This window comes from Prionailurus bengalensis, chromosome A2, assembly GCF_016509475.1.
Source record: "Prionailurus bengalensis isolate Pbe53 chromosome A2, Fcat_Pben_1.1_paternal_pri, whole genome shotgun sequence".
Classification (NCBI taxonomy): domain Eukaryota; kingdom Metazoa; phylum Chordata; class Mammalia; order Carnivora; family Felidae; genus Prionailurus; species Prionailurus bengalensis.
In genome coordinates, this window is record NC_057348.1 from 79169993 (window position 1) to 79196425 (window position 26433).

At 42.7% G+C, this 26433-nt stretch overlaps 1 protein-coding gene across 3 annotated transcripts in view; it reads right to left on the bottom strand.

Annotated features, from left to right (window-relative positions):
• LHFPL3 (LHFPL tetraspan subfamily member 3) overlaps window positions 1-26433 on the bottom strand; it is a 572114-nt gene that overhangs the window by 148948 nt on the left and 396733 nt on the right. The window lies entirely within an intron of this gene.

Genomic DNA, 26433 nt, shown 5'->3' on the forward strand with positions numbered 1-26433 from the left:
CCATTCCAACAGGAATTCCTCTGAGAACCAGAAGATGGAGGGATCAGTCTTGGCACTAGCTTTCATGAAACGGATGACAAGTCACCTAATGTCTGTAGCATCAATTTTCTTGTGTATAAAATGGGGATAACAACAATAATGGGACTGTTGGAAGTATCAGATGAGTTAGGGGATATAAAAACACACTGTAAATTGTTAAATGCTCCAGAGATATAATTATGAATACTAGAGAGGCAGTGATGGTACAGTGGAACGAGCATCAAATTTGAGGTCAGGAGACAGGGGTGTAAATCCTGAGTCTTCTGCTTAACTGTTGTGTGATTTGGGGCAAGACACATAAGTTAAGACCCAGTTGTCTTCATTGTAAATGTGATTTATTGAACTACCAAAAAGCTTCACAGGGTTTTGAAACTGAAACAATAGCCAAATGAACTGGTGGTAGATATTTAAACTATGCCACTCAGTTTTTCTCCCTTGGGAATTTGGGGTTAGAATTAAAGGACCGTCCGTTATTTCTGAACAAGGATGTCAGAGCAGGAGAACTCAACATGCCTTGTGTGAAGGGATGATTAGTAGGGGAAATAGGTGTACTGAGAAGGAAGGATGAAGTAGGTGAGAGAGAGATACACACATAGACAGCAAAAGACTACTCCCTGATTTCTTTACTATTCCATTTCTAGGTGACATCCCCAAATACCCTTATTGTAAATTCCTTCTGGATTAGTCAAGGCTCAGTTGCAGATAAGGGAATCCATTCTAGCGGTTTAAGTAGAAAGGGATTTAATGTGGGAATTGGGCATTTACAACATTGCTAGAAAGGAGACAGGCTTTAGGCTAAGCTTTCAAGACAACTCCCCCAAACAACCTCACAGAAGTGGCCTATGGAGGGAGTTCCAGAAAGCTGGGAAAGAAATTGTTCCCAAAGCCACTGGCTTTACAACCAAACTGCTAAGATCCACGGCAGGAAGATTCTTGACACCCGTGAAGCCAAGACCTAACCACAGAGATACCTCCTACCACTCTCACCCTCCACCAACACACATCCCCTCTGTGGGGCACAACTGCAGCTTTGGAGGTAAACTCTGCTTGGTGGAAGCCAGGCGATGTGCAGGATTGTGCTCTAAGGCGTCAGAGCAACGCAGTTTCTACTGTTCCAGCATGTGGAGCAAACCATGCATGGGATAAAACGTGATCCAGTGAGTGAATCTGTATATGCCCCCCATATCTACTTTGCTTTCTTTCTTCTCAAAGTAGGTCCAGTCAATTTCTGTTCATTTCAGCTAAAGACGTGACTGACATCTTGAATATGCTGCAGTGGAGCCATAGATTCCTTTCAACAAGATGTTCAGGGATGGCCACTTCAGAGACCAACATAGAGAAATAAGGACAAGGTCTGGCTAAGATTGGGACACCGGGGCTGTATAGTGTTACTTTTTGTGCTGAATTATTGTTGACAAGCCCTGAGCTTAACATAAGGTACTTCCTACAGGAAATTAGATAACCGCAGAAGTGTTAACAAAGAGACTATTGGCATAATCACATCCGTGGATTGTGGTCTTAGTAAACAGCACGTCTTCACGATGTTCCCCAGCACCTGGCACCTCACCCTTTCCTCCTTATTCCATCTTTAGTCAGACCACCCACCACACTGAAGGCCCACTTCCTTCCTTGGATCGGGGCAGACTGCAGGAACGCTAGGTTAGCATCAGGTTACCTCATAAGTGGGTTGGGAGGCCAGCACAAGGTCACAAAGAGCATAGAATGTGAGTTGTCTGGTTAACCAATTATTAGTAAGGGACCTTAGGCAAAGTATAGAATCCCTTTAAAACTCAGATACTTGCCCAAAATGGAGTATTGATGCCTGCCATAGATATTTGTGAGAATTACAGGAGATAGTACAAAGCCCTTTGCAGCAGTTTCTGGCACACAGACCATGCATATTACATACTAGCTTCTTTAGGAAAGAGTCTTTATACCTGTAGGCTGAACCACGTTTTTGAAGCTATGCTTTTGGTAAATGGATCCTTGTCTTGAGGTCCTTGACTTCACTCTATGTCTCAATTCCCCACCATCTTCTTGATCTTGCTGAGACCTGTATCACCCTCTCCCTCTTCTCCCTCAACCCTTTGTCTCCTCTTTTGTAGTTAGTTCTATGGCTGGATATCTGTGACTCAGCTGCCTGCTTGCACAGATATCTGATATTTTTGAGATTCCTCACTGCATACGTTACCCTTTCAATGATCTTCATATCCTGGACCACCACTGCTTGCCTAGATACGACCACCTGCTGTTTGTTACGTTACTCTCTGGATGCCAAGTTCCATCTGCCTTTCTCTGGACTCTTGTAGGTGGGCGCTAACTTTCCCCCCTTGTTACCTGTGTTTCTTCTCTTCCCCTCCTGCTCCAGGGAATGATCTACTCTCAGGTCCTGGATCTTAACCCTGTTATGCCAGGCAGTGTTTTCATAAATAAAATAGAGCCTTCTAGGTTCTTGCTACTCCAAGTGTGATACAATGGCATCATCTGAGGTTTCTTCAGAACCAGAATCTGTGTTTTAACAAGATCCCTAGTTGACTCACAGGCACAGGAGAGCTTGAGAAGCACTGAACTATAGCAAGGAAAGATGGCTAGGTTAGAAAATCTTTTGGTGGTGCCTGGCAAAATCTATTAACCTTCTTCCTTGTGATGTTCTAGAAACAAAACGCTGTTTCCTAAAGGAAAGGACTGCAGTATGGAATTCTATGTCTCTTCCTCCCGGGAATGGTTGAAGGATGAAGTCCATGCTTGGGAGAAGATGCAGATCAATGACAATTCTAGTAGGCTATTTGAGAAAATTCACTTTAAGGCACTTCTACTTGCTTCTGACCCAAATCCAATGAAGGCATCCTGCATTTATGAACTATACCCCAGCCTTTCCCAAATCTACCTTCTTTGCTCCAGTTGTCCTGGAACCAGCACCCAAGCACAGAGCAGAGCCCAGCCGTCATGGGGGAAATGGTGGGGGGAAAGCTTTGAGAAACTGCAGGTATTTTCAGTGACATGACCGAACGAGTGGCCCTTCCTCCTAATGTTTTTGGTCATAGTATGTCTTTGTGATATTGGGGGTATTAGAATGTTTACTCTTTTTCACTTATTCAGATACACCAACACCCCACTCTTTTTTCTCCTTAAAAGCTCCCAGTGCTGGAAGGGTGAACTATGCTAAATTTAAAACTAAAAACCCAGTCACTCTATCTATATTCAGATAAGGAAACAGGCTTAAATTAAAGCATTTGTAAGTAAAGTGGAGAGACCTCATGGCCCCTCCAGCCTACCTGCCCCACGCTGCCTCCCTTACTTCCCATCTGATGACAGGAGGAAACACGGCCTGGTGCCCTTTGCTGTTTGAAACGCACAGACGCTACTCAGATTTCAGATGCAGCTTCTAGTGAAGGGAACTCTTCCATTCTCAGCATGGGTATCACTGTGACCTGGTCCTGTCCAATCAGCACGCCCAGGATGCTGTCTTCTTGTGAAAATGATGGACCCCATGATACACAGAAGGCGATATGGCAGGGTTGGGGAGCTGGGGTAGAAGAGAGGGCTTAAAAGTCATTAAAAATAAATGAGAGGTATGGAAAAGGTCCTCTGTTGCAAGAATGGAAAGGGCTAGAGGTCAATGGCTAGAAAGATTGAAAGCACTCCTAAGCCACTTAGCATAGCAAGCGATTGGGGAAAGAGGTAACTAATTTCTTGCTTTTTGAGCACAGCAGTGGTGGTTAAAATAGAATTAAGTTAAATTTCAGACGCAGATAGGATTTTCTTTAAGTTTACTTATTTATTTTGAGAGAGAGAAGGAGAGTGCCCATGAACAGAGGAGGGGCAGAGATAGGGAGAGAGAGAATTCCAAGCAGGCTCCATGCTCCCAGCATGGAGCCCAACGAGGGGCTCGAGCCCAGGAACCGTGAGAACATGACCTGTGCCGAAATCAAGAGTCGGACACTTAACTGACTGAGCTACCCAGGCGCCCCCTCAGATAGGATTTTTCTAAGCTGTGGCAAATGCACAGTGATAATCAGTTGCCTTCTAAAAATGCCACTGGGAAAATACTTGATAATGTAACTACATCTTCAATGAAAGATACTGTATGAATTTTTCAAAAGGAAGTAGTGATGACTTAGAAGTGTGTGTACTTTAGGGAAGACTCTACCCAATGTTTACATGGTATCAGACATCCACATGTATAATTTCCTCTTCTCTGCAGGAACTGAGTGAAGAGGTATTTGCTTCCCCACTTGCAACAAAGAACTTATGTTCAATGGTTAATTATAAATGAATAAAAATGTTCAGAATGAGGGGATCTATTCCTGTCTGTAGTATGTGGTAGTGAACTTCAGCTGTCTAAGGGAATAGCAACGTTTGGTTTCTGGTAGGACAGGGAAGCATCATTATTAGTTTAAGACAGACCTCTGTTAATGGCATCAAATCCAGTCTCCACGACAGAGGTTCTGAAAGTGTCATTCCTAGACCAGCAGCATCAATATCTTCTAAGAACTTGGAGGCCCCACCCTGACTTGCTGAATCTAAAACTTGGAGGGGTGGGGCCTGGCAACCAATGTTTTGAAAAGACCTCCAGGTGATTTGGAAGCTCACAGGTTCAAAAGGCACCTGCTACCCGGTGATGCCTGGGAGGGAATGTGACAGAGTGGTAGGTAGTGCTAGGGCTCAGAGCCAAGGCCGAGTTCCTGCCCCACTCTGCCAGCATTTGCTGTGTGACCTTGGCAAGTCCTTGGCCTCCCTGAATATCGATGTTCTCTTCTACGAAATGAGGACCATTTTCCTCTCCTCACAGACCTGCTGTGGAGCAAACAAAGTGACCTGACTCCTTATTTGTACTGTAGTTCAGAAAACAAGGATGCTTTTCCACTTCTCTGCCTGAAGCTGGGTTCGTGCTGGGAAATCTAGCAAGTAAGGTTCATCAATATTTGTGGAAAATTAAGAGGATTTTCACATGGACGTTCCTCAGGGCAAGTCAGATGTCTTGTATTAAGTGGGCTGTCTGCCGCTGAGGCCTGGACTGTCCTCTACAGGAGCCACTGGCCATGTGTGGTCACTGAGCACTTGACATGTGGTTCATCTGAGTTGCGATGAGCTGCAGGTATAAAATATACATTAGATTTTTAAGACTTGGTGTGAAAAAAGCCAAAATATAAAAATGTATAATTTTTTATATTGATTCCATGTTAAATTGAAAGTCCGGATAGATAAATATGGTCATAAAATTAATAAAATTAACTTCACCTTTTAAAAAGTTAAAACGTGGTTACGAATGGCAAGATTCGTAGCCTCGCAAATTTCAAGTAAACACAATATTTAAAAAAAAAATTTTTTTAATGTTTATTTTTGAGAGTGAGTGAGCAAGCAAATGAACAGGGGAGGGGCAGAGAGAGAAGGAGACACAGAATCCAAAACGGGCTCTAGGCTCTGAGCTGTCAGCACAGAGCCGGACGTGGGGCTGGAACCTATGGACTGTGAGATCACGACCCGAGTTGAAGTCAGACGCTTAACCAACTGAGCCACCCAGGCGCCCCTCAAGTATGCAACACAGTATTATTGTCACTGGAAAAAAATGTGGCTACAAGAAGATGTAAATATGTGTTTCCCATGACATTTCTGTTGTGCAGCGCTGGTCTAGGCACCCCCAGGGGCCTGCACTGTCCTCATGCCAGACCCAGGGAACGAGGGAAGAGCCTTCTGATAAAACCTGCTCGTTAGCTTCTTGGATACCAAACTTCTGATCTCTGTGAAATTTTTCCTCATTATCATCTGTGCAGCATTTCGTAGCTGTAGAGGATTCCGTAAATTTTTTTTATCAGCTATTCCTTGTGACACAGCCTGAGAGGCAGGTCACTGAGAAATTATGAGACTCTTTATAATGATCATCATTCAAAGGCCAGTGGAGCCTCCCTCCCCCCGCAGACGCACACTCTCCCAAAGTAGGGACAGGAGAACTACAAAGCAGAGGCTGGCCTACAGTGCAAGTGTAGACAGAGCTAGCTCAAGTAACTTGGGCTTGTTAATAACGCCCACGCCCAAGGTAAGTTCACCGAGTGGCCCCATCCCTTCTAACATCACCCCTCCCCCATCCCACCACGTTTTCTTACAGGCAGAACTTGGACACTCGCTTAACCCTTCAGACGTTTTTTAAAGCGTCAGTTTTCATGAGATGAGAGTTTCTTGAGCATCAGCCCACTCTATCCTCCCTTGCTTAACAAAAGGCAACGGAAGGCAATTCCCTCGGATGTCTACTTGTCCTCGGTTCCATTTAAAAATCAGCTCAGGAAACCATCTGTCAATCAAGTATATTACAGAGAGAAACATTCACGGAATTACCTGAGTTGAGATGTTTCAAATGACAATTTCGTATTTGCACCTCTTAAATTATTCAAGACGACATAAGCCTGCTCTAATCTTTGAAAAAGACAGGAGGATTAAGGAAACTTGGCACTCTGGGTTTTACATGTTTAGTCTTATTTTGAGACCCCAACTCTTACAGGATACTGAGAGAACATTCTAATAACAGGAAGAAGCCATCGGTGTGAGTACCTAGGACAGATTATGTGCGCCTGTTTTATAGCTTGTTTGGGTGCTATTTTCCCATGAAAAGCAAACAATGACAGGTGCAGCGGGCAAGGTGGTACAGACAAACGAATCTACGCCTGTAAAATTGCACATGTAATTCGTGTAATATCTGATCACTCTTTCATTTCAGATTTTTCATTTTAGTGGGGTGCAGAAAGTTCCTAGTTAAGTTCAAATAACTATTGAGCACCTGCTGATGCCAGGCACTGAGAGTGCAGAACTGAGAGAAACACGGTCCCAGTTGCAGCTTGGACTAAAATAGAAATAAATGATAACCCCTCTACACATCCATGACTATTATTTTATTGATTTTCATGTATTGGGCTCTTCGCTTTCTTTTTTTTCTTGCTTGCAGGGGGCACCAGTCACTTGGCACAACATCCAATTTTTTAAGGCACATTTAAATTTAATTTTGACAGCAGAGAAAGGGATATTCTACACAGAGCAAAAAGCCTTTAGAATCTGTCTTTGGTATAAATGCTTCTTTAAAGGTAAAACTATTGTGTTTATAATGTAGTATCAATATACATTTCTGGGACCAAGGGTTTATTTTTCTCTTAAAAGAAACTTGTGGATAATCCTGTTTCATTAGAAACTGATAGTTTTGTATTTAGATTTTATATACACCACTGCATTGGACTTTGTGCTGACAGCTCAGAGCCTGGAGCCTGCTTTGGATTCTGTCTCCCTCTCTCTCTGCCCCTCCCCCACTTGCCCTCTGTCTTTCAAAAATAAATAAAATGTTAAAAAAAATGAGATTTTAGGGGCGCCTGGGTGGCGCAGTCGGTTAAGCATCCGACTTCAGCCAGGTCACGATCTCGCGGTCCGTGAGTTCGAGCCCCGCGTCAGGCTCTGGGCTGATGGCTCAGAGCCTGGAGCCTGTTTCCGATTCTGTGTCTCCCTCTCTCTCTGCCCCTCCCCCGTTCATGCTCTGTCTCTCTCTGTCCCAAAAATAAATAAACGTTGAAAAAAAGAAAAAAAAAAGAAAAAAAAATGAGATTTTATATACACCAGATGGTAGCTGCTGCTATTAGTATGAACAATAACATTAGGCTATGATAGTAAGTCTATTACACAATCAGGGCAATATACTGTTACTTAAAGGTTAGGAACAAACTTTATACAAACTTGCAATTTAACCTCAGTTCTTAAACATCTCTACCTTTGCTCTGGATTCAGGGAAGTTTTCCCTTTCTAAAAATATCCCAGGGCGCTTGGGTGTCTCAGTAGGTTAAACATCCGACTCTTAATTTCGGCTCAGGTCATGATCCCACAATTGTGAGATTGAGCCCTACATCAGGCTTGAGCTGAGCACAGGGCTGCTCAAGATTCTCTCTCTTCCCCTCTCTCTGCCCCTCTCCTGCTAGAGTGCTTGAGCACATGCTCTCAAAAAAAAAAAATCCCCAAATAGCCCTGTTGATCCACTTGTCTGCTTCTTTAAGAACAGATCTCCACCCCCACCCCCACACCACACCTCCCACTTCCTGGTCCATAGTAAGACCTATCCATCTTTAGCTACTAACTGACTGTATTAAAATGAATACTACACTGGTCACTAGGGCTTCTGCCAGAATGTGTGTGGGTATTTCCTGGGGTCAGAGTATGCTAGTCACTACTTCTGCTAGAATGTGGATGGGTATCTCCTGGTGACTGAGACAGACATTCTCAGGTCCACTTTTTACACTAGCTGAACAGTTTTCAGTTTTCCTGCTTTCCCAGCTAGGCTGTGTTCTCTCTCTCGTCACTCACAATAACGTGGCTCCCTGTGTGGATTGCATCAGTGGCTCCAATTCTTCACCCTTCTCTACTCTCTGTCTTATAATTTGGCTGTGTCTTCCTCCTGTGGGTGAGGTATAACTCCACACCCAGGATGACTTACTTTGACCATTGGGATGTCAGCAGATGTGACACAGGAGAGGCTTCAGAAGTCTGTGTGTGGTTGAGCTGGGTTTCTCTGTGTCACTGTCATCACTACAGGAAGGACATCCTAGCTTATTAGTTCCAGGAAGAGGATGAGAGACATGTGGAGCAGAAACACCCCATACAAATTGAATCCAGATACTCCGACCACCAGGTAACGCACAGACTTGTCAGGAATAATACGTGACGGTCTTAAGGCACTGATGGTTTACACACAACAGTAACCAAATGACATGTTCCCACTTTCTCATCACCCCACACCCCAGGTCCACCTCTTTTCTACTCCTTGGGCTTCTTTCCCACCTAACCTTAATCTGTCCTAGCACCTGGGGGAAAAAGTGGGACCTTCCATGGTTCTGGGAAAGAAGGACAGAAAATCAGGGGAGGAAACAGGGCAAAGGAGAGAAGACTAATGCCAACCGTGCGGTTCCCAGGGGGAAAGATGGACAACTTAAACGTCACCATGCCCATCCTGCTCCTGCCTCAATTCTCCCATCTCCTTTCTCTCCCAAGCCCTATTTCCTGCCCTTAATTTTTTATGTTCCCACAACCAGTCCTTGCAAAAAGGCTGGAGTTCTACTATAATTATTGCTAACATTTATCGAGTACTCACTATATATATTAAGCACTGAGCTAAGTACATTACTTGGATTACATCTTGGAGACCTGCTGTAAGATAGATAATATGATCTACATCTTACACAGAAGCAGCTTAAGAGAATCAAATGATTTGCCCAAGAGCCACAGCTAGTAAGTGGTGGAGCTGAGATTATCACCCTGGCAGCCCACATTCTCTACCTCTGTACCACTGCCTCTTCTCGGTGAAATCTCCTCATCCCCATTTCCCACTGTCATCCTGCTTCCCCATCCACAGGCAACCATTAATATATATTGTCTTAAAATTTTTTTTTTTAACGTTTATTGATTTTTGAGAGACAGAGAGAGACAGAGTGCCAGCAGGGAGGGGCAGAGAGGGGGGGGGGAAGGGGAGGGAGAGAGAGAGAGAGCGCGCCAGTGAGTGAGTGAGCATGAGCGGGGGAGGGGCAGAGAGAGAGGGAGACACAGAATCCAAAGCAGGCTCCAGGCACTGAGCTGTCAGCACAGAGCCCGATGTGGGGCTCGAACCTACCAACCATGAGATCATGACCTGAGCCAAAGTCAGATGCTTAACCAACTGAGCCACCCAGGCACCCAACTTTTTTTTTTTTTTTAAAGTAAGCTCTGCACCCAGTGTGGGGCGTGAACTCACAAACTTGAGATCAGGAGTCCATGCTCTACCAACTGAGCCAGCCAGGTGCCATTAATGTATACATTTTTATTCAAATACGTTTTCGCACAATGCAGATGGTTGTTTGGTTTGCACTAATTTTAACCTACATTAATGATAATTTATTACCTATCTTATTCTGTTCCCTTTTTTTTCACCAGGCATCCTGTTTTTAAGATCCACCCATGTTGCTATGTGTTCAATCTAATCTGTTGTCTCTGACCTGCCACATAATAGTAAGGTTTTCACTCACCCCAAATTATTTAAAATTTTTCTTTCTTATTTTAGAGAGAGAAAGTGTTCACACAAGCAGAGGAAGAGGGCAGAAGGAGAGAGAGTGAGAATTCCAAGCAGCCTCCCTGTCCAGTGCAGAGCCCCACATGGGGCTCATCCCCACAAACTGTGAGATCATGGTCTGAGCTGAAATGAAGAGTTGGACACTCAACCGACTGAGCCATCCAGGTGCCCCTGAAATTATTTATTCAGCCTCTATAACGATCACTCAGATTTTCTGCAACTCCCCACCATGAATAATAGTTTAGTAAGCATCCTCATGCACAGTCCCTAAAGCTCTAGTGACAAATTCCTGGATATAAATTCCCGAGCATAACTATTAGGTCACAGGATATGCTTAACAATTGGACTAGACTGCTCTTTAGAACAATTGATTCAGTCTACGCTCCCGCTAGCAATGCACAGAGGCAAATCCCCCCATTATCTTGTCTAAATTCTGTGAGCCTACAAGGTGTAAGTTGACAACTCATTGCTGTTTTAATTTACATTTTTCTAATTACCAATGATTTGGGACATTCTTCAAATGCTAGTTCTGTTTTTGAGTTTCCTCTTCTACAAGCTGTCTATTCATTATCTTTGCTCATTTTGTAAATGATTTTAATTTTTTTCCTATTAATTTGGAGGACTTCCTTGCTTATTCTAGATACTTGTCTGCTTGAAACATTCCAGACAACTTCTCCCAATCTGTCACTTAGTCTTTGTCCTTGTTGTCCTTCATGAACAGTAGTCCTATTTTGATGTAATTCAATTAATACATATATTTTTTGCCTTATGGTTTGTGCCTTTGAAGTTTTATTTGAAAATCCTACCACACGTCCAGTTCTCAAAGACTTTTATTTTTATTTTAATTTTTTGAGAGAGAGCACGCTTGAGAAAGAGCTCTTATACACGCATATGGGGGGATGGCAGAGGAGAGAGAGAATCTTAAGCAGGCTCTACACCCACACAGAGCCCAACATGGGGCTCAATCTCACGAACTGTGTGATCAAGACCTGGGCTCAAATCAAGAGTCGGACACTTAACCAACTGAACCACCCAGACACCCCTCAAAGATTTTTTAAAAAATATTAACTTTATGGGTTTACATTTCCCTTGCTTCCTTTTAAAATGTGATGGTTAAAATAACCTCAGTCATACCTATGAATGAAATAAGCTTTGAAGGGCAGGTCCAAGAATTTGATTGTTGTGTACATCAATTCTTTCTGTGAAAAAATATGTGATCTGAGTTCCAAAACACCAATCTAGAAGTAAACTTTTGGAATAGAGCCTATTTACACATGGAAGATTGCCAGGATATATATGAAAAGGGACTCTAAAGCAAGGATGCTGGTCTGGCTATGGTCATTGGCCTCTGTTTCATTGCATTATAATACGTGTTAGTATGATTATAAATGACTTAGAGCAGCATTGCTTAAAGTGTGGTCCTCGGGGCGCCTGGGTGGCGCAGTCGGTTAAGCGTCCGACTTCAGCCAGGTCACGATCTCGCGGTCCGTGAGTTCGAGCCCCGCGTCAGGCTCTGGGCTGATGGCTCAGAGCCTGGAGCCTGTTTCCGATTCTGTGTCTCCCTCTCTCTCTGCCCTTCCCCCGTTCATGCTCTGTCTCTCTCTGTCCCAAAAATAAATAAAAAAACGTTGAAAAAAAAATTAAAAAAAAAAAAAGTGTGGTCCTCATATCAACTGCATCATATGTACTTGAATGTATCTATTAAAAGTAAAGATTCCAACTGTCAAAGCCCAGAGAGTGTACAACACAAAGAGTGAACATTCAACTATGGACTTCGGTGTTAATATTGCTTCATTGATTGTAACAAATGGACCACAATGATGTGGGAGGTTGTTGGCAGGGGAGGCTGTGTGTATGGGGTAGGGTATGTGAGAACTCTGTACTTTCTCTCAATTTTGCTATAAACCTAAAACTGTGGGGTTTTTTTTTAAGTTAATTAATAAAAGATTCCAGATACCAGAATTTCATTTCATTTAAAATAAGCATCCCAGGGGCACCTGGGTGGATCAGTTGGTTAAGCATCTGACTTTGACTCAGGTCATGATCTCACAGTTTGTGAGTTTGAGCCCCAGGTCAGGCTCTGGGCGGACAGCTCGGAGCCTGCTTTGGATTCTGTCTCCATCTCTTTCTGCCCCTCCCTCACTTGCACGCTATCTCTCAAAAATAAATAAACATTAAACAAAATTTAAAATAAGCATCCCAGGTAAATATTGTACTCATTGAAGTCTGACAGCTACTATCTGAGAATTATTATTATTTGAATTATAATAACAATGATAGAGCTTGCTATAGGTGTTACCTAATATGTGTGAATGAGCTGGTGACGGAAGGGGTCACCTCACAGAGGGCAGGAGACACAGCCAGGGAGAAATGGGTTTTTGAATAATGAGGAAAGAGTCCCTCACAATTTATTTTAACTTCAAATAAAAAGTTTATTGCTTATGCTTGTTTTATATGTGGATATTATTTGCCATGTTTATCATGAGGGAAATAAAGATGAGTTCTGACCCAAACACAGGGGCCTGCTAACCCAGTGGCACTAAATATTCATAGCTCTGTGAAAGAACTAAAGTGATCACATTCTCCTACATTCAGGGGATTGTCTTTATTGCTTCTTCTGCCAGGGTGGGATCCCTTCCCTCCATCACTTCTGAAAAACACCTCTCACAGACATGTTGAAGGCATTGGGTTTGTCCTTCAACTGTCCAGCAATGTAGCCATGGAATAATTCTTAGCCAGGTTGAAAATAGGTAACATTGTAAGGAGCAAGTGACATTTCCATCAGGGAGCCACGGGCTCTCACTGGTGACTGTCACTGAATTTATACAGCCAGCTCTACAGTGTGAGCTCTCTGGGCAGCAAATATTAGGGAATAAGCTCCCCACCCAACTCATCCCAAGATAGAGGCATATGTAGGAAGGTTACAAACAAAACAAAAGCCCCAACCAACCCACTGATTAACCCTCATCAGTCTTATTAAAAGCATTCACAAAGCTATCAGATGAAAAATTCAAATTTTGGCACATGGAGGAAGCAATCTCTAGATCTTAACAAGGCCTTGATTATGCCAACACCGAGTTGCAGGAACAAAGGGCAGGGAAAGGTGGTTAGGGCACGTGTTTTCACTGCATGAACATGGGATAGAATACGCACTATATATGTTTGTCAAGTAAACTCAAAGCTCTGAAAACCACCACAGTTGACATGTGTCAGAGATTGTGACAGTTTACATGCATTATCTTATTTTCACAAAATCTCTACAAGGCAGTTGCTATTAATGTCTTTATAGTGGGGACACCGAGGCTTAGAGGTTTGCCCAAGTTCACAGAGCTCGTAGGCGGCACAAATCAATTTCTCAGGGCTAGAAGAGGGCTCTATCTCCAAAACAGGCAGCAGTGGAACTAAATCAGATGATGATTTAGCCTATTACAGAATGGGACTGGATTACTGTCTTGGGTTACCTGCTGATTTCTAATGATAATAATTCAAACTTTACCTTCCCTTTCTGGGCCTTGCTTCTTTATCTGTAAAAGCCGGGTGTTGGATGACCCCATTGGTCCTTAACCTCAGCTGTGTGTTAGAACTTCCTAAGCAGTTTTCACACCTGGACCCACCTCATGCCAAATGAACTAGAATCTCTGGGGTGGGACCCAAGCACTTGTGAATTCTTCAGATCTCACTAGATGATCATACAGAACCAGATTTCTGGCTCTAAATGTCCTCACTCTGTGATTGTCGTTCAATGTTCCTTTAACTTGATCCCCAACAGATATCTCCAACAGGTCATTATCACCCAACATCTGAAGAGTGATGAAGTCTACCATTAAACTGACAAAACAAAAATAAAACATCAAAACAGTCGCTTCCGGTCATGGGATGAATGTCACGGGCATAAAAGGCACAGCATTGGGAATATAGGCAATGGTATAGTCAATGGCATATACAGTGACAGTCATTACACTTGTGGTGAGCATAGCATAATGTATGGACATGTCAAGTCACTATGCTGTACACCTGAAACTAACATGACATTGTGTGTCAACTGTACTCAAATTAAAAAAAATTCATAAGAGGGGCACCTGGGTGGCTCAGTTGATTAAACATCTGATTCTTGGTTTCAGCTCAGGTCATCATCTCATGATTCATAAGTTCGAGCCCCACATTGGGCTCTGTGCTGACCATGCAGAGCCTGCTTGAGATTCTCTCCCTCTCTCTCTGCCCTTCCCCTGCTTGTGTTCTCTCTCGCAAAATGGATAAATACTATTAAAAAATTCATAAGAATAACAATAGCCAGAAACAGGAAAAAAAAACCCAGTTGCTTATGGTTTTAGAAGATTTTCCTAAAAAAGGGGACTTTAAGACAACGTCATCGATCTACACCTGATCTTTGGGACTCCCCTGCCGAGAGCAGGAAAGGTTTTTTTGCCTTTTCTTCTGTGTGGGTGAATTAGAAACAAAGCTCCCAGAGAGCTCCCAAACCATTGCATTTCTACTACCTGAACCATCAGAGAACATCTGGTTCATTGTACACATTGGCACCAAATAACCAGCCTCTGGGGAAGAACTATCACGCCAACAGATGGAGCTGGCTCATGTGACTTCTGGGCTTGTCACCTTCTCTGGGACAAGGGAGAGCTCTTTTAGATTCCCTCCAGAGAAGCTGCCCCTTATGAGGGCTCTCCTTCAGTGAGTGTTGCAGACTCACCTGCCACCATGATGGGCAGTCTCCAGCTGCCCTTGCCTGTGCTTTTCGCCAGCCCGTCAGGTGGCTCTGTCAGAACACGTTGGGGTGGCTAACACTAACACCACCACAGCTTTTCTCCCTGGTTGAATTCTGCCCTCCAGATCTCTTGACAACATTGTCACTCTCATCTTGTGGACTTTGACAGCATATGAACTTGCAGACAGCATTACTGGGGAGCTGCCAGAATTCCCATTTCACCTCCTGATTATTCCAGGTGCATCATCAAAGGTGACATGGTCAAGTTGAGTTAGGGAGATGATATCTTCTCGGGCCAAACTGATTTTCTTCCCGTTAAATGCGAGGCCCAGATTACGTGTGCAGCCAAGCAGGAAGAAAACGTCAGTGAAATGCATAAATACAGCACTTGCCGAGGACCAGCTGGCTGACAGACTGTAAAGACGTAGTTCAAGAGTGATGATGTTAGCCGTTATGAGTGACCTTTCCCCCAAAGCCATTTCTGGAGTTTAGATTTTAAATAGGCTGCTCTAAAATTTATGCTTTAGCGAGAAGAGATCTCTCCCATCTTTCTTGTCCCTGCTTCACCTCGATCACATTTTTCATTTCTTCGTAGTTGTTCATTTCTTCATAGTTGTTTTCATTTCTTAAAGTTGTTCATCTCTTCAAAGTTGTCCTCCTTTGTTTATTTAATACTAATAGCCTTGCTGGTGTTTTCCACAGCTGAGTTTTTTAAGCCTCTCCGTGGATGAAGCCTTCTATGTCAAACCGTCCTTGGGAAACGGTTTCTGCTTATTACCGCATCAGCTCTCACTGGTGCTGGAGTGAGTCGGCTGTCAGGCAGGGGCTTGCGCTCATTTCTGCACAGGTGGCACCGACAACGCGAAGCCACGGATATCAGAACGGATTGGGCCTCAGAAACATAACCTCGTACCTAACACTAAGGGTCCTCCTCAAAGAGACTTAGGGCAAAGCCTCTGCCACTCATTTCTGAGCTCCCAGTGTCCATCACTTGGCTTGACGTGCATGAGGCACGCCATACATGCCATAGTGAGTTGAACGCCGTAGTTTTGGCCGTGACTTGGCACACAGTAAGTGCACAGGACGTTTTTGTGGCTGTTGAAATAAGGCTGAAAGAGGTGCAGTAATTTGCCTGAAGCGGCAGTTATGTCATTCTAACATACTGCTACTCCTTGTTTCTTTTAAAATAGGTATCTGTGTATAATGTGTAGACAAATTTATTTCCTTTGCAATCAATGAAGGGACAGATTCCTTCAAGTACAGAAGATATGTGAAGTGGGGACTTCTGAAGTTTATTTATTTATTTTGAACGAGCTCACGCAAGTGGGGGAGGGGCAGAGAGAATCCCAAGCAGGTTCTGCACGGTCAGCACAGAGCCCCATGCAGGGCTCGAACTCAGGAACTGCGCGAGATCATGACCTGAGCTGAAGTCGGACACTTAACTGACTGAGCCACCCAGGTGCCCAAGTTGGGGGCATTCTTAAACATTTACACATTTTGTCATCAAACTGAATCAATGAAAATAAGAAGTGCTGAAGTTAAGCACTTACTATGTCCCAGGATCTTGGATACCAGAGATAACAGATAAATAAGACATAGCCCTTGTTCTTAAGACTTAGAATTAAAAAAATGAAATTTGTACGGTTTGGGCAGTTATATTTTGTGGAGCATTACAGAGGCAACATCTATTCTGCAAGTAGTCTCAACACGTATTTACCTCAGCAGAGTTTTGCTTGGTGCCGTGTTCTTACTCCACCAGATGTTAAGAAGAACTATGTTTCTCCTTTATGAGGGACAAGTGACAGGTTACGTTTTCACTGTGTTCTTTGACCTTACAATGGCATCACTGAACATGTAGCAAGAATATAAATGTCCACTCTGCTAAAAAATTGTTATGTACCTTAAAAAACAAATCTGAGTAGGGAGGCTGAGGCCCAAGGAAATTCAACTAGAATTATGTCAAGACCACTAACGTTTCACTTGGTACCTGTTCTTCTCCGGTAGGGCATATGGAAAAGAACCAGATGCTTCAGGATGGATAGGAATAGAGGGTTCAAGGTTGGGAAACTACAAAAACAAGAAGAAGATAAACTACTTTTAGTATATTTATGCTGGAGAAAAATTTTTCAGAAGTATATTTGTGGTTTACAAGTATAGATCAACGGATTCTAAACAACAGATTTGCGGGGAGCCTGGATGGCTCAGTTCAGTGAGCAACTCTTGATTTCTGCTCAGTTCATGATTTCACAGTTTGTGAGTTCCAGCCTCACATTGGGCTCTGCGCTGATGGTGCAGAGCCTGCTTGGGATTCTCTCCCTCTTCTCCCCTCCCCTGCTCATGCTCTCACTCACTCACTATCAAAATAGATACTAAAAAAAAAAAACAAAAAAAAACCCCACAACAGATTTGCCCTGAAATAAAACCAGTTTACTTTAAAAAGTCTGTATTACATGTTAAAATAAAAACAGATTTAGATAGAGATAACTGATCACTAATTAACTTCAAATGCTGAGGTGCCTATTGAACCTATCCAGAGTATATAGATCTGAAATTAGATCCAGTCTTATAGAAGAAAAAGAAATTTGCCACAGATCTGTAATTTAGAAAAAAAAAGGTTTTTTTAACCCAGGGCCTTAAACCTGGGCTATGTCTCTGAAGATCACGATTCTCTGTGTTTTCAACTCTCATAATGTTACTGTTAAAAGGGAGGAGGCAAGGGGTGGGAGGGTGAAGCTGATAAGTTTTGACTTAATTATAAGACTTCATTTAAAGTTATGCCAGAACATTGAAAATTTATTGGGAAGGTTAAATCTTGGACACCATGGCTCTATTATATAACAGAGTCATTTTCTATTGTATATTTTTTTCTATTCCTTCCCCTACCACCTTTCTTCTAATATTTACCCAGAGATCCTTTCTCAGGGACTGAAAAGATCATTATAACATTACAATTATTTTGGCTATTCAAGTATAGTGGATAATAATGGAGCATGTGACTGCCATTCAAAGTCAGCATTACCTGTGGCCTCTAATTCATAAACTAATTCTGCTTACAAGTCCACTAATTGGGGAAGGCTGGGAGGAAGATGCTAATTTTGAGGGTATCATCTGAGGTTAGGTACTGATCAAAGAGAGAGCTCCCTCTTCGAGCACACCATGGTACATTTATGACCTCAGTGTGTACTTGTTGAATGGACTAGAGTCAATCTCATAAGTTCAGATGTTCTCCAAGTTACCACCAGGCATGGAGGGTAAACCGAAGGAGACAATCCAGCAACATATCCATGAGTGACTCCTGTAGAAGTCTCTTCCTTCCACCACACTTCCGGATGTCTTCTCTCTCTTCTTCCCACTGGGGGTGGCACTCTGCCCCAGGGCCCTGGGCCCTGGTAGTGGACAGCAGTGACAACACAGGCATCTCCAGATGCCCAACAAGACATGGGGAACTATGCCCTTTGGCAAATGTGTAACGTTAGCCATTACAGACATGTTAACTCTAAAGAAGTCAGTAGCTTAAAGTATAAGAGGGAATACCAATGGGTAGACATTACAAGGGGGTGTATTTCAACCTAACCAAAACCAAAACTCTCTGAGGTTAAGATCTGTGCAACAATGGGGCACCTGGGTGGCTCAGTCGGTTGAGCGTCCGACTTCGGCTCAGGTCATGATCTCACGGTCCGTGAGTTTGAGCCCCGCGTCGGGCTCTGTGCTGACAGCTCAGAGCCTGGAGCCTGTTTCAGATTCTGTGTCTCCCTCTCTCTCTGCCCCTGCCCTGCTCATGCTCTGTCTCTGTCTCAAAAATAAATAAAATTATATAAAAAAAAAAAAAAGATCTGAGCAACAATGGAATGACCTCATGAAAGAGAAAGATCAGAATAGACTCATTCTTTCATTCAATCATTTACTCATGCAATGCATAATTATTGAGTGCCCACATATGCCAGGCATTATTCTAGGTACCAGGGTTACAGCTGTGAACAAAAGAGACAAAAAGCTCTGGTGGAGCTTTTCTGGAGGAGGACGATTAACAACAACAAAAAAAGAGGTAAACTACTTAGCAGGTTAGCTGAAGTACACGGGTATGTGAAACTCTAGAGAGGTTGGCCAGGGAGAAGGTGATATTTGGGTAAAACCTGGAGGAGATGAGGAAGCAAACTGTATGGTTTGGAGGGAGAACATCTCAGGCAGACAGGACACCAAACACAAGAGGCCCTGAGATGGGACTGCCCCTGGTGTGTTTGAGAAATAGTAAGGAAGCCAGTGCATCCAGAGCACAGGAAATGAGGGAAAAAAACAGGGAGGAGGTCAGAGCGCAAAAACGGAGGCAGCTGTGCATGGTCTTGTAGACGGTACTCAAGGACTCTGGCTTTCAGTCTGAGTCAGGTCATGTAGTCACTGGAGGGTGTGCAGCTGAGGAATGGCATGGTCGGACTTACCCTTTAACAGGATCACACGGGTGCTCTGCTGAAATCAGACCGAAAGGGGGCACAGCTGGAATCAGTGAAACTGTGTAGGGGTGTCCTGCAATGATGGCCTGAACCTGGATGGCAGCCACGAGGAGGCTGAGAAGTCAGTGGACTCTGGCTATATTTTGCAGGTAAAGCAGACATGAGTTTTGGATGGGCTAAACAGCAGTTGTGAGAGAAAGAAAGGGGTCCAGAATGATCGAAGTTTTGGCCTGAGCAGATGGAAGGATAGAGCTGCCATTAACTGAGATGAGGAGGACTGTGCGAAGTGGCAGCTTTGTGGGAAAGAAACGTCAGGAGCTCAGCAGGCCCCACGCTGTCCGCACAGAGCCCAACATGGGGCTCGATCCCACAACCCTGGGGTCATGACCTGAGCTGAAATCAAGAGTTGGACACTCAACCTACTGAGACACCCAGGCGCCCCACGAGGATCAGTTTCAAACTTTGTGGTGCTAATTAGATATTGAGAAAGGGTATCAAGTAGGCAACAGGGCATAGGAGACCAGACTTCATTGGAGAGGTGGAGGTATTTAAACTTGGGGTGTCATTAGTGTGCAGAGGTTTCTGAAAGCCATGGTGCCCAAGGAGATAATCTACAAAACAAGTGCAGGTGGAAAGAAGGCAGAGATAGGGAGGAGGCAGCATAGGAGGCTCCACAGAAAGAGCCCAGAGAGGGAGAAGGGAATCTGGACAAGGGCAGCTCCTGGGAGCCAATGAAGGAGTTCCAGGATGGCTCACTGCAGTCAACTGTGAAAAGGCAATGTAAGAATTGAAAACGGACTGTGAAATTTAGCACCTGGGAGTGACCTTCATAAAACAGTGGCAGGAAAATGCTGGGGGTGAAAACCTGAATGGAGTGAGTTTATGAGAGAGTGGGAGGAAACAGGAGCAGCAAGGACTTAGAACAACTCTGGGAGGGCCTCCGAGGTCTGCACCAACTGTCAGATTAACGAGCCCCTCTGCAAAAGTGCCAGCATACAGGCAGTTTTAGAGACATTCTGAAATGCTTTAATGACTGTGTTTGTTCAACACTAACCCCACTGGGAAAGAGATCGTTCACTGTGACCTTATTAAAGATTTAATTCAAAGCACTCGGTGCTTTTTGCCACGGCTTCCTGATCTTCCTCTCTGGGTTTTCATAAAGTTACACAATCAAGTAAGAGGATCAGTTTTAGAGATATGTATTTTTTTTTTTTTTTTGGAGAAAGAGAGCACACACAACCTGAGCAATAAACAGGCACAGAGAAGGAGAATCCCAAGCAGGCCTCACGCTGTCAGCACAGAACCTGATGTGGGGCTTGATCCCACAACCTCGGGGTCATGACCTGAGCTGAAATCAAAAGTCGGACACTCAACCAGCTGAGCCACCCAGGTGCCCCAAAAGGATCAGTTTCAAAGACTACTTCTCATTTTTGCAACTGAACAACAGGCTACCCAACGATCAGTGGGTCAAAGAAGAAATCAAAAGAGGAATGAAAAAAATACCTTACAACAATGAAAATGGGAATACAGGAATAGTCTATTCTCAAGTATATTAGATTCTTGATTAAGTGACATCATCTAAAAGCTACCAAGCGAAAATAAGACTAAACTCTTCAGTTGTACAGGGCTCATTGGTCAAGTTGAAAGCAACAGAATCGGCATATTTTAAGAAATTATCCCAACATCTTGTATGGTAGAAAAAACTTGAAAGTTTGAGTAAAACGACTGTGTTTGAGCCCTGGATTCATTCCTTCACAGCCATGAAAATTTAGACAAAATGTTTAACTTTTCTGAGCCGCAGTGTCTGATGTGTAGAAGTAGAATGATGATAGCTTTCTCACAGCATTACTGCAAAGATCAAATATCATATGGGAAAAATGATTAGTAACTAGTAAAGCTTATCTAGATATTGATTATAAACTGCTTTCATACACATGCTTTCATTGGACTCTCTCAACCCTATGCAGGAGGCAGACCTGGGTAGTATCCTTCTCATTTTAGAAAAGGGGAAACTGAGGCTCTGGGATGTTAGGGACTTCCTTAAAGCCATAATGACTCTTGTGTGCTGGAGTTGAGACCAGAAAGAAAGTTTTCCTCTCTGATCCGGGGCTCTGTCCACTGTCGAGGTGTCCACATGGACGCCACATAACATGGTAATTAGTGAGGCCAGCAGGCTCCTGTGCCCCGGACCAGAATTTCTAAACCTGACTCCTTCCACTTGGTGGTGTGAATGATGGGGCCATGACAGTGCTGTTCAGGGCAGCCTAGAGCTCCTTCCCGTTGACCTCATCTTTCCCTTCTCTTACTCTTCTGTTGTTAACAAGTTCCTAAGAACCATTAGTGTATTCACTGCTCTGAGGGCACGAGCTCTTACTGCCCTTAGAGCAACTTCAAGGAACATTTCTGAAAGTGTCTCCAGAATCAGAGCTGGAAGAAACCTCTGGTGCCATTTAGACAAGCCCTCACTGCATAGATGAGAAAGTTTAATTCTGCAACTATCAAGATCTGGGGGCAGGGCGCTCAGGTAACGTGAGAGCCCACACTGGCTCCAGGCAGTGCACATTCTCCTCACTCCCCCACACTGCCACTCACAGTGGGGCTGTGGCATGGCATGCCATGGCACCTTAAATCAAAATACCCAAGGGCTTCTCAATTAGTTACTTGAGTAAAATGAATTTAACTCCACCTATTATAGCATTAAAAAGAGCTTAAGCCACTTAATAAATGGTAGCTAGAGTCACCTCTTAATGGATAATCATATTTTCTCATTTGCAGTGTAAGTGCTAGAAGACAGAATGACTTTAAAACTGTTCATGAGAGGACTCAATTATCTGATAAGCAATTCCAAAGACCATACACACAAACTCCGAAACATGGCTCTTTATGAACGGCATCTCACAAGGAACGAGCTATTTGTGGCACGGGAGTTCTGGAAAATGTAATTATTTATCCTTTCACAATTAATGAAAGAAATTGGAAATGAAGCTTTCATTTCAAATCCTTTTTATCTGGATGAAACTTTAATTTTACATAATTAAATTGACTTCACAGTTCAGTGTGTTAAAATACGCAATTAGGCGGCATATCAAGGTGAAATGCCTCCTGTTGTTGGCTCATTTAGAAATCATGCTGTCGAGCTCCCAAACAACAACGAACACCTGCCCACCTGCTCTTATCCCCAGAGCCGGGGATGGCAAACAGCCTGCGGGGCTGGTTTCTCAAAGTCGAATTTTCTTGTAAGTGCTAACTCCTGCAGAAGTTAGTTACGTATTTAAAATAGTTTTTGCTTCTGTTTTTCAGTGGAGTTTTTTGTTTTTTTGATTTTTTTTTCCCCATGAGAAAATATTGTGGGACTTTGATGATGCAACATAGATGATTCGCTTTCTCTCTCAGAGAAGCTCCTGCTGAGGTAACCCTTGGATTCTTCAAAGTTGCTGGTTGAAATTCCGTGGAAACTCCCTTATTCCAATCTTGCCATTTTACAATTTGTGGCAAACTTCAGCTGAGACCACTTTCAAATTATTGTTGCATTCCTGGAAAAGGCTTAAGAAATATTTGTAGGTGATACTGAAGGGTGACATACACTCTAATGGGATTGGGGTGAGTTCCCTGGAAAGTTAATTAATTAGAGAGAGAGCGAGCAGGAGCAGGGGAGAGGAGAAGAGGAGAGAGAATCTTAAGCAGGTTCCACACTTAGCGCAGAGCCTGATGCGGGGCTCAATCCCATGACCCTGGGATCAGGACCTGAGGTGAAATCAAGAGTAGGACACTCAACCGCCTGAGCCACCCAGGCACTCCTGGACATTTATTTTAGGAGGCGGTGGTTTATCGAGGTAGAAAGCTCACCTATGTACCTTCCCCTTGTTTTTCCTTTGAACAGTACTTTGTGATGGTTAATTTATGGCTCAGTAGTGTCCTATATTCCCTTAAGGAATCTGTGAATGGAACACAGTTCAACAATTAGAATGGAGTTCTCTTCCCTTTTTTGATATAGTCTACAATTTACATAACAGTGATTCTTGTTTTATCCATTGGGGAGGTTGTTAGGAAGGATTCATGGATCTAAGCAATATCCTTGCTGCAGCAATACATGGAAAACCTGGACCCCTTTTGTGGCTTTTCCAGATAAACACAGAAGCGTGTTGCTACATTCATTATAAAAGCCACAAAAAGAAGATGATCCTATCATGAGACTGGCCAGGACAAACTTGTTTAAAATGGGGGCATATGCTCCTCTTGTAGGTTTATCCTCTGTATAGTACTCTTGCTACTTATTATAGGATGTAGGTTGTTAGGATGATCAACAGACCATGAAACTGGAAGAAGACTGTAAAATGTATTAGTGTGTAGAGTAATATAATGTATATCAGAACATATGAATGCTTTATTCTTTTGAGCCAAGACTTGAGATATGGTATTGTCTGCTTTTAGGATACCACAAGCCATTAGGGAATTAGTAAATTCTTCTAAAATTCCGTGAGCTCGACTGGCCTCTGTCTCTTTGCATTGCCCTGGAATCCAAAGGAGGACTCAACTACCAAAGGACAGAGGAAGAATAGTGAAAACATAGTTTTAGTAAGTGAAAAGGTATATTAATGTAGCCATGCAAATTGTAAAAGCACTTATTCAAATATAATTTCATATTTACAAATTATTCTCATCAGATCTCTCCTCCATTAAGATTTATAGAAAGTAACACTGATGGTATTTAGTTTTGCTTATTGCATACACTAGAAAGCAAGTAAACTACTGTTTAGTGAAATTGTTTATATGCACACATACACAATCATCGGCTGGTCTCCCCAAGTCTGCAAGTTTCAACACTGAATACGTGTTTAAATAATACCAAACAATAAAAGCTATTTTGCACAGCAACCATAAATCTTTTACCATTTCTAAGAAACATGCAGGTCTGATTACATTTTCTGTAATCTGAGTTTGATTTTATACAGATCCTATCGTATGAGAATCTGAAATGTCTACACAGTAGAGCTGTTGATACATTCTCAGGATTCAGATAAAAGAATTCTGATTGTGTGTAAGAATGTGGTACAACTGACACGTTCCTCAGTATGGCCCGATGCTCTCGGCTACTTTACGGGATCGGATTTCATGCAGAGGAACTGCTACTGATCTGGGTCCTTCAGAACCAGATAGAAGGAACTATGGACACAGGTAAATGTGATACAAGCAAATGAAGATAATGCACACAGAACAATCATGCACAGAGACTCCCTAAACCTTATACTGGCCTCTTTTGACTTCCTTCTCCATCAACACTTACCAAGGCGTTGGAGTGGAAAAGATGCCTTTTAAAAATGAAAACCTAGACAGAAGGGATCAGATATCAACATGGAACCAATTCCAGTGAAAGAAAAGACCCACTTTGAAAACTGTTGAGAGTTACCCTCTAATCCTAGCTGTTACCTTCCGAAGCATGAATTCAGAATTGTCACTCATTTGTGTGGATAGAACTGACAGTTCTCCATTGCCAAGTGAAAAATCTTCCTGATTATTTTACTTTTTAAATTTTTCTTCATTTCCTTATTTGGGGTCAACAGATGTCTGAAAAGTTTAAAGGTTCTTGGTACAACTTTAAATATTTATTTTTTTTGAGAGAGCAGTAGCATGGGACGGGCAGAGAGAGAAGGTGACAGAGAATCGGAAATGGGCTGTGTTGACGGTAGTGAGCCTGATGCGGGGCTCCAACTCACAAACCATGAAATCATGGCCTGAGCCCAAGTCAGATGCTCAACCGAGTCACCCAGGTGCCCCTCAGTATAACTTCAAATTGTACAGTGAATAAATAGCACTCGGTCCATAATTACGTGGTGGTAGAAATCAAGCATTTGCAGAACAAAATGATGTTTTCTTTAAGTCACCCTTTAGGGAAAGGCAACTTATTCTGACATTGAGCTATCCTTATTATTCACTTTGAGGTGAAGCTAACTGGACAAAGACCTGTATACATGCACCAAATCACAAAGACAACAACGGACAAGGACTCCAAATCAATAAGCACTTGTGAAAGCACTTTAAATCTGTAACATGCGTTATGAGGTACATCATCCTTTAAATCTAGAAAGGACAACCATGAGAGGGAATAATTGTGTTCTTAGAAAGCACCGCTCCCTTGTGCAAGATTTTTGTGTTTAGAACATTTTTGCTAACACCAAATAAACTAGTGCGTGTTCTGCCCATAAATCAGGGAGATAAAGAACTCAAGGATGACTGCTTCCCCAGACCGCTTGATTTTCTTTCTGTATAGTTCATAGTTTACAAGCATCACCAGTGATGGTCTAAATATAAAGCTTGCTACACTGTCATTACCTCCTGTAGTATCCTGTAGATACGAATCTATACCTCGATTTGAGGCCCGCTGAAGCACTCAAGAGCCACTACCTGAAACAGTAAGCTACATTTCCTAATTCAAGGATGGATTTAGTTTCCAATCAGAAATGGGAACTACTAACAGCAGCCACCCAATTGAAGGTGCCAATGTAAGTCGAAAGTCTTAAAATTAAAAGTTACCTAAAGATAAAACAGCAAAATAAATCTAAGTCTGCAATGAACAGAGGTAGTAAAATTCTATGCCCCAACAACTGGTTTAAAAATCTGGAAGGAAAATTAATATTCCTCTTGAATAATGACTTGCTACTTTTTATTGGCACTCTATCATTTGAACATTTATGTATCATTCACCAGCCAGTGCTCTATTTTTTTATTCTAGTCTCTTTGTGTTTCAGAAGACATTTTCTTTTTGAAAAGAAATAGAAGAGCTTTTTCACTACCCAGATAACACATTTCAAATTCAGTTAATTAGGTAACTGTTGAAATCCCTAACTGCAACTTGTTAGGGCCAGTATCATGCCTTCTCTCTGAGAGGAGGAGTCTGAATTCAAATACAATGATTGTGAACAGTTTAATAAAGACCTTTGTAGATGATTTTAGGAGATTCCCCAGACATTTATTTCAGCCTGGAAAATAGCTGAATACATGGAAAGGATGTACTCTCCATTTAACCAAGTAGACAAAAAAAAAAAAAAATTACCTTAGCCATGAACTTTCAGAGAGAGGGAAAAAGAAACTGGAAAAATGCATTTAAATAATAATGGACTCAGAGTCTTAGGAAGGTAAGTATGAAAATCCTGTATTTCAAT